The following is a 15,180-nucleotide window of genomic DNA, read 5'->3' on the forward strand; positions in this document are numbered from 1 at the left end:
TAAATGTATATACATTTCATATGCAAGATATTTTTCCTTTATAACATGAACTTGTACGCTCACGTGTAAGGAGTAATTCTCGCAATCACCGCTAGACGGTGCAACTTAGCCCTTTCTCCGGAGTCAAGTGATTCTCTCTTGCATATATAAGGAGGTTACTTGCAACTCCGCAATCAGATCTCGAATCTCATTTTTATTAGCTACCGTTCCTCGAGTACGGTACCGTACCAACACACAATCTCCACAAATTTATATCATGTATATTCTATGTACATCTTATGTATATATACTATGGACATATGTATAATATTATGCATGTATTATGTACATTCTATGTTCATGTTATGTATATAAAATGAATGATAAATGGACATACATTATGTATATACATGTAATATACGAATCATATACATGTGTATATACTTCCGATCTGCAATGGATATTTTCCTTGTAACATTTCATATGCAATGGATGTACGGTGTAATACAGAACCATAGTATATACAACACACATAAATGTATATACATAATATATACATTGTATATCAAATTGTTTTGTGGGGTATATTTAGATACACATCCGGTTTTATTTGCACATACATTTCACATTTAATGTATATACATTACATTAAGAAAGTATATACCTGGATTATGTAATATACATAAATGTATGTACAATGTATGTACTGAGTATATTTTTATGTATATACATAATATATACATATTACATATAAAAATGTATATACAGAATATACATACATACAATATACATATTATATACATATGTATATACTATGGATCTTTTATGTACATTAACCCGGTTTCATTTGCACATACTTTTCACATCCAATGTATATAAATTACATGAAGAAAGTATATACCTGGAATATGTAATATACATAAATGTATGTACAATGTATGTACTGAGTATATTTTTATGTTTTGTGGGAAGGTTCCAATGGTTACTTTTTCGATCCTTCCGTTGGTCTAGTCATGGGTATTAATGGATTAATCAGCTACTATATCATAAATACTGAGAAATGATGTCGAATCGACATCAACATCTTTTTAATCATTATTTCTCACCAGGGTGGAGAGGGGAAGGGTAGCTGTGCGAGCAGTGCTTTCAATAATGCATTATTTCCAATACATGAAAAATGATTGTACTAAAATTTGTTACAAAAAATTAAGTGAGTTATGTAAATATAACTCAAACCTGACCAGGAAACCTATTGTATAACTTTATTATCTGTTAATTAATGAATATTAACATTTAATTAATATTTATAATTAATATTAATTTAACAAATTAATATTTATTATATTATTTTATTAAATTAAGTAAAGTTCATATTTATTGTAAGTTAATATAAATATTAATTTATTATTTATTAATAAATATTAATTTAAAAGTATGTTAATTGTAGTTATGTATATACTACACTTCTTTAAATATTAGTGTAAAACGTTGTCATTTATAATAAATTATGAAAACCTTAATACGCCACAGTAATAATATTATGAGTTAAATTGATAAGTTTAATAAATACATCTTTTTTAACATTATATAACAATTTTATTGGCAACATTTTTTGTAAAACTTACTATTTTGTAAAACTTATACTTTTTCAGATATTTTGAAAGTATACCGACCTATGTATAGAGATAAAAAGATAAAGTCAAATTAATCATTAAAATGATTTAATGTCATATTATTGCTTATTTATATATATATATATATTTACAGATATCACTTTTCCTACACAAATTTATGCTTATAATGCATCTACATACCAGATATAATGGAAGTAAATAAAAAAGCATGAGGTCAAAATAGAATCAAGTTAAAGTCATTTTGAGTCAATGACAAATTTCGAGTCAATTTGATGTCTTCTTGACATCAAATTGACTAATATGTGTTGCTTGGGATACTGATTTAGATATAACAGGTACATTCTAATAATATACGAATAATGATATATTATGGACGATATTATAAGAATATTCTTAGTACATTATATACGGTACGTTATGTTCAGGATGTTCTAACGATATCATGTGCATTGTGGGTATATGTTGTAAATATTTATATTAATTTTATCTTAAGCGGATGCTAAACTGCCCGTTAAACTTGTTCGAGGTCGATAATGTAGAATCATTTGTTTATCCTTATTCATAAAAATATTTGCTTCAAATACAAGTTATGTAGCTTATACATACAAATGAATAATATCCCACAGCTCGGAATAGATTGAGGAATAAGACTATATTCGTCAAATTACAATTAAAAGCCGCAAAAAAGTTATGTATGTGATCAAATTTTATTCATCTAAACGTTTTCACTATAGATTTCTAATCATTACAGATTTCAAATAATTTTTTTTATGGCTTTTAATCGTAATTTGACGAATGTAGTTTTATTTCTTAATTTATTCCGAACTGTGGGATACCATTCATTTGTACATACATATAAGCTATATGTACTTTGTATTTTAAAGCAAATATTTTTATAAAGAAGATTAAACGAATGACTCTACATTATTGACCTCGATCAAGTTTGACGGGCAGTTTAGCATCCTCTTAACAGATTTTTTATTTCTCCCTTAAATTGTGTTCTTTGAGAACTGCGTAATTCCGGCTGATAAAAAAGATCGCATTATTTATTGTTGCTTTCCAATCATGAGATTATTATCTCAATTCCGTTTATCTAATAAAAAACATTCTCTAATAAAGTTTTTTAACATGGATAATAGTCGCTCTGTGAGTAGTGAAGTCTTTTTCAACAAAGATAGATAAGATAAAAATGTGAGAGCAAACATGTTCAATAAGGGACGCCCTAATGCCCGTCAGGTCATTAACCTCCACTTGCATCTTCACAGATATTTGCGGAGAAAATACATCAGGGTCTCCATAATTATTATAAAACGCTTCTGCAATTGCAACAAATCAAGTGAAAGAATCCAATGAAAATCTAAAGCAAGACTTATGTATGAGACCATGAAACTATATTGAGAATTTATTCTGCTTTGATAAGATTGAGGAAGACTATTATTTAATTTATTTTATTTTTTATTAGAAATATAAAAAATTTTTTAAATTATATTTTTTAGAAATTTTATTCAATAGAATTTTCAAAACAAAATACAAAACAAAAACAAGTAAAATAAATTTACACAGTGTAAGCAACTTAATTAAAATTTTAAAATGATCTCAATATGGTATCAAAACCGTCATTTGGTATCATTGCATCAAGAAATATAATTTAATATGACAAAAAATTGGTATCGTATATATTACACGGCATATACGATGAAAAGTCATATAAAAAACGATGAAAATGGATGTTTAAATAATAATTAACCAAGTTTTGGACCCCAGCGCAAATTTATCTCTTAATTTAACAGATGAAGAGATCGATTCGAGACACCGACCACAATTTAAAGTCTTAGGAATAGAGAGGGACATTAGCTGACATCAGAACAATAATAACTTCCAAGCAATTAGACGTAAAGTGGAAGTGGGATACATTTATACCAATCTGATGTTAATGTATACATTCCGTTCGGATACCACCATATCCATCCATCTATCCATAATAAAAAAGGCCGTTGGAACGCGAGAAGTTCGCTCGTGGTCGAGCGGTATTGTTGCCGCTTTTCCTGATTGGTTTTCTTGCATGACTTACTTTATGTTGCGAGAGTTGTAATTTATCAGTTTAGTTAATACAAGCGCGCGCAAAGCGCGCTATCCTATCTTAACATCTCTACCCAGTTACACGGTAGCCACATAGGCGCAATTTGGGATTTTGTATTTATAAGTTTTAATAACTTCGTGTGTAATTATTTGAATCAAACTCAAATGTATACTTTATAGGGGTACCATTTCCCGTAGAATTCGATGGAAATACTTGCAAAAGTAAAAAATACCATTAACATAGTGAAAAATCACGATATTCAAAATAAAATTTCGAAAAATCTTATAAAAAAAGTGACACTTTAAAAAAAATATTTCATTTTTTCTTTTTTAGAGTGTCACTTTTTTTATAAATCAAGCGACGCGGTAGCAGCGCGACGCCAAGTACATAACATAGAGAATCGCGCAACTTCGCGCATGACGCAAACTTCACTACGCAAATGTCACGCCGTTACTAAGTTTATCTGGAATTTAGCTGTCAAATTCACTTTCAGTAAATATGTTAGAAACTAAATATTAAAATATGTTAGAAACTAAAATCATAATCAAAAATCTAATGGCAATTTTATTATATAATATTGATGTGAGCTTTCGATTGCGACCAGTCCGATTAAAATTGGTACACTAAATTCTGAGACCTCGAGATCTCTTGCGTGAAAAAGCTCGCTCACTTAAGTTATTTTCCACAGATTCACATGTACACACACACACACACACACACACGTAAAGCCAGTTTGTCGTTCACAATGTACCTACATATAATTTTATAAAACTAAAATAAAAATTATTTCATAATGTAAGTGGTGAATATTTGTAGGCGAAGAAATAAAATAAACTTAATAATTCTGTGATCTTGAGATCTCGAGATCTCTTGCGTGAAAAAGCTCGCTCACTTGAGTTATTTTCCACAGATTCACATGTACACACACACACACACGTAAAGCCAGTTTGTCGTTCGAGGGGTTTCACAATGTCTCTACATACAATTTTATAAGATTAAAATAAAATTATTTTGTAACGTATGTGGTGAATATTGGTACGCGAAAAAATATAAGGAACTTGATAATTCTAAGATCTTGAGATCTCTTGCGCGAAAAAGCTCACTTGAGTTATTTTCCACACATTTACATATATATGCACACACACACACCCAAAGCCGGTTTGTCTTTCAAGGGGCTTCACAATGTACCTACATATAATTTTATAAAACTAAAATAAAAATTATTTCATAATGTAAGTGGTGAATATTTGTACGCGAAGAAATAAAATAAACTTAATAATTCTGTGATCTTGAGATCTCTTGCGCGAAAAAGCTTATTTGAGTTATTTTCCACAGATTCACATGTACATGCACATAATACACGCAAAGCCGGTTTGTCGTTCAAGGGGCTTCACAATGTGCCTACATATAATTTTATAAAACTAAAATATATAAAACATTATTTTATAATATAAATGGTAATTTTGGTATGCGGGAAAAGTATAATAAGTTAACAAAAATAAAATAAATATATAACATAAACAAATACATTATGTAAATGTTAAAAATATTAATATAAAAATTAATAATAAAATTACAACAAACGTCTGAATATTCAAGCTATAATTACAATTATATATGTATAATATAAATTTGTGTGTATGTGTGTGGTATAAAATAAATATCTAATATAAACAAATACATGATATATATGTAAATGTCAAAAATATTAATAATAAAATATTAAAAATTAATAAAATTCCTAAATAAAAGCTTCTGAATATTCAAGCTATAATTATAATTATATATGTATAATATATGTATATTTATGTGTATATATATGTATATACATATATATGTGTGTGTGTGTGTGTGTGTGTGTGTGTGTGTGTGTGTGTGTGTGTGTGTGTGTGTGTGTGTGTGTGTGTGTGTGTGTGTGTGTGTGTGTGTGTGTGTGTGTGTGTGTGTGTGTGTGTGTGTGTGTGTGTAACTACAGGGTGCCCCAACGCATATGGATCAATGCTCGTAAAAAGGTAAAAAAGATTGAGATGAACATAACAAGTCCAATATTGTCTTGGGTTAGGTCTCGGGTTAGATCCACCAATAATCGAGGTATTAATTTTTTAAATTATGCGAATGAGAGCGCGCCGAGGGAAGAGCTCGACCCGCTCGAGCCATAATACGAAAAAAATCTATTGTAAATGTATGATAAGCTTTTATCATTTACTGTTTACAATTACGATAGAAATTAATTAGATTATTTGCAAATTCCATACGTTAATATCTCGATTATTTGCAGACCTAATATATATGTGTATATATATATGTATGCGCGCGCGCGCGCGTGTGTGTGTGTGTGTGTGCTTATTATTCCGCAGTAGCCGCGAGTAGTTCGTGAGATCGCTGCTAAGCGAGGGCGCGGCGCTTCTCCTTCTCGTGAAAAAATTTACACCAAAAAGCCCATAAAAGAAAGCTACCCATAGCAACAAATTATCTCTCGATGCAGTGTATAGTGAGTTCAATAGATTTATCTAACAACAAAGTGTAGTATTATTTTTGTCACTCGAAAAGAGTCCCTTAGGTCTCCGCAACTTGAATAGAGCTTCCGAGAATTGAGAAAATATAAAAATAAAATTTTAACCTCTTTAATCTCGCCTTCTCATGTTCAATTAATGAATTTAATCGCTTTTTTAATTGATTCCTGAATTCTAACTTTTTTATTCGGATCTGTATAAATAGTTTTAATGTCAGATAGAGAAATCAGGTAATTATGAGGCAATTCTTGATTTGATATTGAACAATTTCCACAGGCAAGTAGCTTAAGGATACTAAACGTAGACAGGATCTTATATACATGATCGACCGTTCCCTGACGATTCCAATGCTATACAAGTATACAGATACTGCGGGATATTTGCAGGTACGTACTATGCCATAAGTAGGAGAAGCGAGAGGAAGATACTTAGTTTGTACTATCTCAGTACGTATCTCGATTGTTCCCAGTATTTACGCAATCTACTGTTCCGATATCCTGCGGAACGTTCTCAGAATCCACGTGTGCTGTGTGGTTAAAAGTAAATATTTTATAATACTTTTATAATAGCAAATTAGTTGTAAACTGTAAATTGTTATTGCACACATCAAGCGACATGGACTACGTTTACACGACACCCTTAAACAGATTTAATAACATCGATACTTCTAGAGCTGGCCAATCATAACCATTCCATTCTTCCGAGGAATGGCTGTAGTTAGCCAGTTTTATAACTCCGACGTTGTTAAACTCGATGTGTAAACGTAGTCATGATAGCAGTAAGTATACATAAAAAAGTGTAACGCGAACTTTACTGTGCAAATATCGTGGAACTACTAAGCTTATTTGAAATTTAGCTGTCAAATTTATTTTTGGTTAAAATATCTTAGAAACTAAAATTATAATAAAAAATCTTATGGGAATTTTATTATATAATATTGATGCAAACTTTCAATACAATCAGTCTGATTAAAATCGTTACACTCAATCCTGAGATCTCGACATTTCTTGTGTAAAAAAGCTCACTTGCCTTATTTTTGCGGCAAGGCTCAGACTCACATCACACACATATACACAAAGCCAATTGCCATTCAAGGGGCTTTCACAATGTCTATAAATACAATATAATACTACTAAACTAAACTAACGTAATGTAAGTAATCTCAGATAGCACACTTTATTCTTAAAGATTTTATAAAGTATTTTTCTTTCTGAACTGTAATTCCTTAGAAATTTATAGAAGAATGCCCGGGAAAAAATGTTTTATATAAAAACATATATCAATATATGTACAGTCGGACCTCCCATTTAGCATAATTTCCCTAGTAGCAAATACATTGGCAGTATATCGGCCATTATTGGCTAATATTGGTTAAATATTGGTTATATTGGGAATGCATTGGCCAATGTTTTTTCAATGTTTCCCAATGTAACGCCAATATTGGTTATAAAATATTGGCTCCAAATTAAAATTTAATTAATGTCCAATATGAAAAATTGATTGGTTCAATATTGGCCCAATGCTGAACCAATATTGAACCAATATTTTTTCTTAGACAAATTGGCTAAATAAGATGAAACGTCAACTTTACAATATTGGACCAATATTGGGAATATCGTTTTTATATTACTTTGCAATATTGCGCCAATGTTTTTTGCTACTAGGGTTCCCATTTAGCATACCAAAAACCTTCGTTTTAGTATACCACATGATCACAGTCGCTGCGCGTACACGATGAGCAATCGTCTGCATCAGGTCTGTATATTACGTACTTACCAATACAAGAACCACATTCTAACTTCCACAATTTGAAACTGGATCTGACGACATGTACGTACGGCCTTGTTTTGGGCGGCGCCCTAACACGAACCTCCCATTTATCATATTTGGTCCCGTGGCTAAATGAGAAGTCCGACTGTATATAAAATATGTTCATATATGTTTATATTAGTTTCCTTTTTTTTGTAAAATTTCTGTTTGATATAAAAAAATAGTAGTCATACTGAAAAGACACAAACTAATTTAAAAAATAATTTTTGCATTGCTTCTTTTAAAAAAGCTATGAAAAATTCTCCATATAAATTATATCTATAATATCATATATATTTTCATATATAATTATATATGTATATTTCGGCATATGTATATAATTATATCCCTTACGGAAAAAACACTAAAAATAACACTTAAAAAATACTCAAGTTGAGTATAATTTGGGACAAGGGGTAAACACTCAATTCAGTGTAAACACTCAACTTGAGTGTTCGCTTTTTAATTTACTTTTAGACTGTTATTACTCTCAACTTGAATGTTCGCCATCTAATTGAGTCTTAATTTTAATGTTAGTCCTAAATTTAAAAATAACACTAAAATTAACACTCAATTAGATGGCAAACATCCAAGTTGAAAGTAATACTCAAATTAATACTCAAAGCCAGTTGAACACTCTAATTGAATATTTATTTTAGATATTTGTTTTATGTCCATTTCTACCAATGCAAATTAATTTTAATCTCGGTTGAACTTGCTTTTCTTGCTTTTGTTTTTATTTAACATTTTCTAATCCAATGTTTGAGAGTGCACACCCAATATTAAGTGTATACTTTCAACCGATAGATGTTGAGTGTACATCCCCAATGTTTCAGTGTTCACACTTTACGTTGAAAGTATACACTCATTTATTGAGTGTCGTATCCAAATGCTAAGAGTATACTTTCAAATATTCAGTATTTAAATCCAAACTTTGGTATGAACACTCAATCATTGGGTGTACACATTTAATGTTCGAGTATAAACACTCAATCTTTAGTGTAAATACTCAAGATTTGAGCGTATACACTTAAATTTGGGAGTAAACTCCCAAAATCGAGTATTAACACTCAATTTTAAGTGTAAACTCTCAAAATTAGAGTGTTTTTTCCGTAAGGGATGTATATGGACAATTTTTCATACTTAGCGTTTTTAAAAGAAGCAATGCGAAAATTATTTTTTAAATTAGTTTCTGTTTTTTCAGTATGACCATTTTTTTTTATATCAAACAGAAATTCTACAAAAAAAAGGAAACTAATATAAACATATATGGACATATTATATACAATTATATACAATTTTAAAATATGTTTGTATATAAAACATTTTTTCCTGGGTAGGGTTTAAGAATGACATAATCAATTAAAAAAGCAATATAAGAAGTTATATGTCATGATTGGAATTCCTCAGAACTTCTTAAAGTATTTATACAGAATTACTTGTTTTATCAACAATGTGCATTTACAGAAAAGATTTCTGGATCTAATGCCGTTATTCTTCGATTTATCATAAAAGGATTAATATAGCGCCAATCATATTTATTATCAAAGAAGGAATATTTATTCTTAACTGAAAAGTTTTTAAATCTAGAATAAAACAATTTTTAATGCTATCTTATTTCTTAGAATAATTTAGTAAATTTATGACAATTTTAGATTTAAGAATAATAGACCGATCTGAAGATCTTAACCCTCTGCCTACACATGGGATTACGGTAACCCTAGTCGATTTTGAAATGTTCGCTACTTAAAAGTATTTAGCAAGGGGACGCTGGAACCAGGGGGAAGGATGGAACTGTGCTCTACTTATTCCTCTTTGGGCGTTGTGAATGTTCTGAAAACAATAGAAGTAGGAGCATTGAAAGTGTGTGTTGGGGTTACAATTACCCCGTGTGTAGGGAACGTAACAAAAAAAAATGGTAAAGTTCCAAATTTGAAGGGTAAGTAAAGTTATTTTTTTGTTCATTACGTATATATCATTTACGCATAAAGTATTTATATTATATTACCAATGTCGCGATTACTTTGCAAAAATATACTGCAATTGTAGCATTACAAATTAAAAAATTTTCTTATAATAAATAAAATCTTTTGTAATAAATATTTTTTGTATTAATAATTATGTTTTTGGGTATTAATAATTGTTTTTTAAATAAATATTACTATTTTCTTTTACTATTGTGTTTAAACTGCATTCATTTTTTACTAAATTCACATTACAAAATAAATATATTTTTTGAACAGAATAAAAAAACTGACAATAGATTCTTAAAGTACAACTCTTCCCCTTTCCATTGATCACCATTTTAATTACTTTATCTATTTTTTTCTAATAAATACGGGCGTTTAAAGAAAAGGCAAATTTTTACAAAAATTTTTCGTTCCTTTCTCATTCTTTTCAAAAAATCTCTTTTCTTTTAATATCTTCGACTTTTTAGCCAAGACCATCATAATTCTGAGATTTTTTCCTTTCGATTAAAAAAAAAGAAGTTAAAATTGATTAAATAATTTGGAGATATAAGTCAACAAAATTTTGGGGTTAGCGTAACCCCTGTGTGTAGGAATCGGGAGAAAAATAAGGTGTGTAGGCAGAGGGTTAATCTAAAAATCTGATATTAATATTTCCGGCAGGGTTAAGTTTATTTTATTAATACTGGCACTCTAACACATTAACATATAAACCTTCTTATTTTTCTCGATTCCTTTTACAGACTGACATATTTCAGTCTTTTATGTCAATGACGAAATGTTACTTCTTTCCGCGCTTTTAGTGAGACCTTTTTATTTATAAGACAGTGCATTTTGTTCATAAGAAAACTCCACGCGAAAAACGCCACGTATCAGTGGGTAACGAAAATTACAAAATTACAACTTTTAAGGAATATTTCAAGGTGAACAAATTGTGCCTAATTCCTCAAGAATTCTTCATTTATTCATTTTTTTACTTTTGCAAGTATTTTTTTTAATGACTTCTCTATGAATTTTTGTTCATCTCTGTGCTATCTCCTAACAGCACATGATATCCTACGTATCATCCCATTTTAATACTCAATGTACTCCCTGGTGAAAATGTAAAATCGGAGCGTAAGTCGAATGTAAAGGGAGAGTAATAGAAAGCGTTAACGCTTCTTTTACATTTCATTGTTTCAATTTACGCTTCATAGAAGATTTGTTAACGCTTTTATTACTCTTCTTTTATATTCGAATTACGCTCGACTTACGATTTTACATTTTCACCAGAGCTGTGATCATCATAGAATGTTGAGATCATCGCTATAATATCTTTTATAGTATCATTCGGTTTTCTTTCGCGCGCGAATAATCTGAGGTTGTACTCAATGTACGGAAATGATACGTATTCCTTTCTCCCGCGCGCGTATAATTTCAGGATGTACTCAAGGTATGAAATTGATATGTATTCCTTTCCTCCGTGCGCGTATAATCTCAGGATTTACTCAAGCGGAAATGATTCAAACGCCATCTGCATCGATGTTTTCCGACCGATCATCTATCGATCTACGTGTGACAGACTCTCAGCCTCATTCGTAATTGATATTGAAGGTAACCCATTTTATTTTTTAAGTAATATTGTTCAAAATATTATGTACAATTATAAATAATATATTTTTATATAAATAATATAATAATTTCTAATATATCTTGTAATTAAATAAATTGATAGAGGTTATCGTTTGAGATTATCGTTGTAAGTTGCAAAGCTGACAGCAAATCATTTTTTTATAATAAAAGAATAATTTTATTACAAATTACAGGTGACTGGAACCGCCTAAATCGGTACTCATTGTGTTGCGTTCGTCCGTCGCGAGAAACGCAATCGAGATTCATCCCGTGACGAGAAACAGACAGAGACAGACAGACAGACAGAGAGAGAGAGAGAGAGAGAGAGAGAGAGAGAGAGAGAGAGAGAGAGAGAGAGATTTATTATGCCCAAGCATAGGCTGAAGGGCAAAGTATGAGTTACAAAAGAATGAAGATAAAACATCAAGAACATAAAGATAGAAGTATAACGCAGAATTAATGAAACGCTACATGAGAATTACAGTAGTAAGGTAACTTAACCTAACCTAACCTAACTAAAAACTAATATTAAAACTAAGAACGCAAAGGACGAGTCTTAAGCAGATTAAAATCAAGAGTAAGCGTAAAATAAAAATAAAATAAAAATAATAGCATACGGCGTGCTACAGTGGTACAACGGAGATCAGGCTAACTCAAATGCTAGTAGAAATAATCGGAGGAGAAACTTGAAAGATCCCAGTGAGGGAGCGGAAACAATATTGTCAGGAAGAGAGTGCCAGAAATAAATCGCGGATAAATGAAAGAAATTACGATAAGTAGTTCTATGACAAGGAATATGAAAAATATGTGATGATGTCAATGTGCAATTAGATCTCTCCTTAATGAAGGATCAAGAGGAATAAAGAGTTCACTTAGATAAGAGGGAGACTGATGATTAAGAATGCGGTAAATAAAGCAACCAAGGAAGAACAGCCTCCTATTCTTAACAGAAAGCCACTCAAGACGACGTCTAAATGGTGTGATATGTTCATTACGCCTTAAACTGAAAATAAATCTGATGCAACAGTTTCCGAGTCTTTGCAGCTTGATGTTCAAATCATTGCTCAATCCATGATAGATCAGACAGCAGTAATCGATATGAGGCAGTATCAAGGTGTTTACGAGTTTAACTCGAAGATCAGTAGAAAAAGAGAGAGAGAGAGAGAGAGAGAGAGAGAGAGAGAGACGCAAATCTCCACAGATTCTTCAACGTACTCGCCGCCGACGTGTTCGCCGCGGTTTAATCCACAATCAGCAAGCAATATTTTATAAATGTTTTTTAAATATTTATTTTTGATTATTTTTACATTATTAGCATTTATTGTACAAATAATATTGATTTAATATTTATTAAACATTTATTTTATATTAATTACTTATTTTAAATTATGATTAAAAAAATATTTATAAAACATTTATTTAAGGTTTATTTAATATTTAAAAATTATTAATTTTTTATTAAAAATAATAATTTAAGAAAATTATTTATGTAACATTAAATGTTTATTCAAAATTTATTTTAAATTTAAAAGAACATTTAAAATAATATTTAAAAAATATTAATTTAATATTAAATTAATATTTATATTTTAATAATTAATTATTTAAAATAATGATTTAGGGCAAATATTTATATAATATTTAATTAATATTTATTTAACATTAATTTAACATTTTAATAAAACGTTCAAAATAATGTTTACATAACATTTATTTAATATTTATGTAATATTTATTTAAACCTTTAAAAAAATATTTTAAAAAATATTTCTAAAATGTTTATTTAATATTGATTTAATATTTATGTTACAATAATTAATTATTTGAAATAATAATCTAGGACATATATTTATATAATATTAAATTAATATTTTTTAAATATTAATTTAAGATTTTAATAAATTGTTTAAAATAATATTTACGTAACATTTATTTTATGTTTCTGTAATAATTATTTCACATTTAAAAAATTGTTTAGAATAATATTTTGAAAAATATTTAAATTATGGTTGGGCATAGCTTCACTAATTATGTAGCGTAAATCAAGTGTAAAGAGGAAATGAATCTATATAATGAAAGAGTCACAAAAGCGTTTTATTTATTAAATTAACAGAGATTTTATTTATTAAATTTTATTTAATAAATAAAATCTCTGAGGCACAGATTGAAACATCGAAACATAAAGAAAGTGGAGATTAAGACAACATTGTACTTATTGAAACAATATGGCATATTAACAATACTCAAAAATTATAAGAAATAACATCTATTTTTTTATTTTTTTACGAACATAACAAAAATAGATCTTTTTATGTTTTACGTACTATTTCGCATATGTAAAAATCAGTAAAAAATTGTAATACTTTATATTTATTTATAAAAATATAAGTTAACTATACATGTTTCATCCTTCTGACAACATCTATTGAAATAATCTATAACAAATATGTATGCATTAACATAATAAAGTATTCATGAGTCATTACGAAGCATTAGGATGCGTACGATCTTCGAAGTCAAGCAACGTCGGGAGTGGTTGATACTTGGATGGGTGACCGTTTTTTCAGGCGCAGAAATTAAACATGTCCTAACAGGCAGAACCGGAACTAGGGTGTGGCAAACGAGGCACTTGCCTCATGTAAAAAATTTAAAGGAGCGCAAAAATGGCAATGAAAATTTCTATATATTTTAAAGTCGAATTGGGAATAGAGACGTCCGTACCGAAATGTAGGGAGGTCCAGGTTTGAACCTTGGCTGAAGTGATATTCTTTGTTGCAATAAATTTTTTACAGTGTTTTAAAATGCTTATTAGCATCAATATTATTAAATATGTATGCTTGTAATGTATACCTGTACACGTGATTATATGTCCCAATTAAATTAATATTAATATATTAAATACCACTAATTAATATTATTTTTTATTATATTTTACATATTGTAAAAGAAATGTTTTTTATTAATACAAGGGACGCAATTTTTCTTTTGCCTCGGGCGCCGAAATGTCTAGTCCCGGCTCTGCTAACAGGTACTGTGGCTGGGCTGAAACATGTATAATCATCTCCGCTTTACAAAATTATCGTAAAAATTTATTAGATTGGTGAGGTTACGTTGAATTTATCAAAATTATTTAATAATGCAATTAATTTTTTTGCTTTTGTTGTAAATACGTTTAGTATATATTTAAAAAATTATTTACCAAATGTCAAAAAAACATTTTCTTAAATTTTAAAACAAATATTTATTAAATGTTAAAAAAATATTTGTCCAAACATTTAAAAAAACGTTTTTTTAATTTAAAAAAGGAAACTTATCTCATTATTTTTAACGCTTTTAGAAATGTTTTTTTAAATGTTTTTTAAATATTATTGAAAACATTTTTTAAATATTGTTTTGCTGATTGGGAATTGGCCACTCAGGAACGTGGACCAGACCTCGTTTATTCATATCGAAGGTACCATCATTTTATAAATATTTTAACTTAATATTTAGCATTGAATATTTTATTTGATAAACAATTTCCGTAACATAGGGTAACCTGTAAGTAAAACTATTCTGCTGATAATATTGAGATAATATTGGCCAAG

At 29.2% G+C, this 15,180-nt stretch overlaps 1 long non-coding RNA gene across 3 annotated transcripts; it reads left to right on the forward strand.

Annotated features, from left to right (window-relative positions):
* Positions 1–5,959: 5,959 nt before the first annotated feature.
* On the forward strand, positions 5,960–12,717 carry LOC114255005. Of its 3 annotated transcripts, XR_004963787.1 has the most exons (5): positions 5,960–6,184; positions 6,483–6,592; positions 6,676–6,746; positions 11,463–11,575; positions 11,788–12,717. It is a non-coding gene; the product is annotated as an uncharacterized LOC114255005 (long non-coding RNA). The 3 variants fall into 3 exon arrangements; XR_004963786.1 differs by having other exon boundaries at positions 11,463–12,717; XR_004963785.1 differs by lacking the exon at positions 6,676–6,746 and having other exon boundaries at positions 11,403–12,717.
* Positions 12,718–15,180: the final 2,463 nt, after the last annotated feature.

The sequence above is a fragment of the Monomorium pharaonis genome, chromosome 6 (genome assembly GCF_013373865.1).
Source record: "Monomorium pharaonis isolate MP-MQ-018 chromosome 6, ASM1337386v2, whole genome shotgun sequence".
NCBI lineage: Eukaryota > Metazoa > Arthropoda > Insecta > Hymenoptera > Formicidae > Monomorium > Monomorium pharaonis.